Below are 2,221 nucleotides of genomic sequence, written 5' to 3'. Positions count from 1 at the left end.
CAAGCAGTCTTTGCACTGTCAGCGCAGAGCCAGAAGCAGGGCTTGAACCCACGAACTGTGAGATCATGCCTGAGCATGGAACCAACAGTTGGACCCTTAACTAACTCAGCCACCCAGGTGCCCCTTTCTTGGCACTTTATTTATTTTTTTTTTTAACATTTATTTATTTTTCAGACAGAGAGAGACACAGCATGAACGGGGGAGGGGCAGAGAGAGAGGGAGACACAGAATCGGAAGCAGGCTCCAGGCTCTGAGCCATCAGCCCAGAGCCCGACGCGGGGCTCGAACCCGCGGACCGCGAGATCGTGACCTGAGCCGAAGTCAGACGCTTAACCGACTGAGCCACCCAGGCGCCCCTTTCTTGGAACTTTAAATGGTGATGTTCATCAGAAACTCTGGAACTAAACTTGACAGAATGAACTTTCAACATAGTATTTGTGTATTAGCCATCTTGGATTATTGGTTATTAGGTCTTTTCTATAAGCTTCAGGCCATATCAAGTGAAGGGCCAACAACTGCAGGAAAAGAGGAAGCAACCATGGTGGGGATAATGACTATAAATCTCATATTTTAGAGAATAGAGGGTGCAACAGAATTATATACATTCCTTCTCTCATTTGACAATCTTGTCAAGTAGATGAGGAGTTAAAATACACAGGCGAATAAGAATTGAAAATTAGCTTTATATGAAGCTAAACTTCCTAGAGGATTCAGAGTAGTGGAGTGAGCAGTAAGGAGGGAAAGTCCAAGAAAACAAAGCTGCAAAAAAAAAAAAAAAAAAAAAAAAAAAATTGAAGGAGGCCATTTCTGGAATTAGTGAAGGGTTCAAGGGGTAAGTATTGGTCAGCTCAGGCTGCCATAACAGAATAGGACAAATGAGTGGCTTAAACAACAGGACTTTATTTCTCACCATTATGGAGGCTGAGAAGTCCAAGATCAAAGCACCAGCCAATTTAGGTCTCCCAAGAGGACTCTCTTCCTGGCTTGCAGGTGGTCACCTTCTTCCACATGGGTGCCCTCCATGTAGAGCTGTAGTCTCTCCTTTCTCTTCTTGTAAGGACACTAATCCCATAAGGTCTTACCCTTATTACCTCTTCCAAATCTAATCACCTCCCAAAGGCCCATCTCCAAATACCATCATATTGGAGTCAGGGCTTCAACAAATGAATTTGGAGGAAAGGGGGAAGGGAAGACAATCTATAAAACAATGTATTTTGTTTGCCATGAATAACCAGCTAAAAGGGTTAATAGGTAAAATACATGTTGGAGAAGGCCAATTGTTTTATAATTGAAATGTAGTTTGGCTGTGAAGAATGATAGGAAGTGTGGGACAAAGTTGGAAGAAACCTTTAAATATTAAGGTGAAGTGTTAGACTTTATGCAATGGGTACTAAATGTTCCTTACATTCTCCTGAGTTGGGTAACACGTGTTTAAAAGAAAAATAATCTCTTACCCTACAAAACACACGAGTTTCCAGTAAGTGGATAGTGTTAGTAATCCAGATATGAAGTGGTGAGAGTCACTCAGACTAATAACTTACATAATTATGAGGTTGCAAAGTGTGATTCAATAACCTTGTCAAGGAGGTGGAGCAGATATTATTAACTCATCTATTTTATAGAATGAAATTGAAATACATAGGTTAAAGCAATCTACTTCAGAATACTGTTTTCCCTTCTGGACATCATATTTTTAAACAACTATATTGAGATATAATTCATGTACATATAATTTATCCATTTAAAGTATACAATCGAAGGGCTTTTAGCATATAAACAGAGTTGCACAACCATTATGGCAATCAATTATATTTTAATTACCCCCCAAATAAATCCCATAAACCATAGCCATTATCCCCAATTTTTCTATCCCTGACCCCAAGTCCTAGGCAACCACTAATCTATTTTCTTTCTCTATAGATTTGCCCATTCTGGACATTTTATATAAAAGAAGCTATATAGTATATGGTCTCTTGCAACTGGCTTCTTTTCATTTAGCATAAGGTTTTCAAGGTTTGTCCACGTTGTAGCCTGTATCAGGACTACATTTCTGTTTACTGCTGAGTACTAATAAGCATCATATGTTAAGAGAGTTAATTATACACCTGAAACTAATATAACATTGTATGTTACCTATATTAGAATTAAATTTAAAAAGAGACCTATTAAGACCAACTGGGACACATTCAGCTGAGAGTATTTAGGTCTTAAAGTGTCTCAA

General features: G+C 38.9%; 1 non-coding gene across 1 annotated transcript; it reads right to left on the bottom strand.

Moving 5' to 3' along the window:
• Positions 1-267: 267 nt before the first annotated feature.
• Positions 268-352, bottom strand: TRNAR-UCG (transfer RNA arginine (anticodon UCG)). Its single transcript has one exon. It is a non-coding gene; the product is annotated as a tRNA-Arg (tRNA).
• Between the last annotated feature and the right edge of the window lie 1,869 nt (positions 353-2,221).

The sequence above is a fragment of the Panthera uncia genome, chromosome A2 (genome assembly GCF_023721935.1).
Source record: "Panthera uncia isolate 11264 chromosome A2, Puncia_PCG_1.0, whole genome shotgun sequence".
NCBI classification, from domain to species: Eukaryota; Metazoa; Chordata; class Mammalia; order Carnivora; family Felidae; genus Panthera; species Panthera uncia.
Note: the sequence above shows the minus strand (reverse complement) of the source record. Positions and strands in the feature narration are given on the sequence as shown.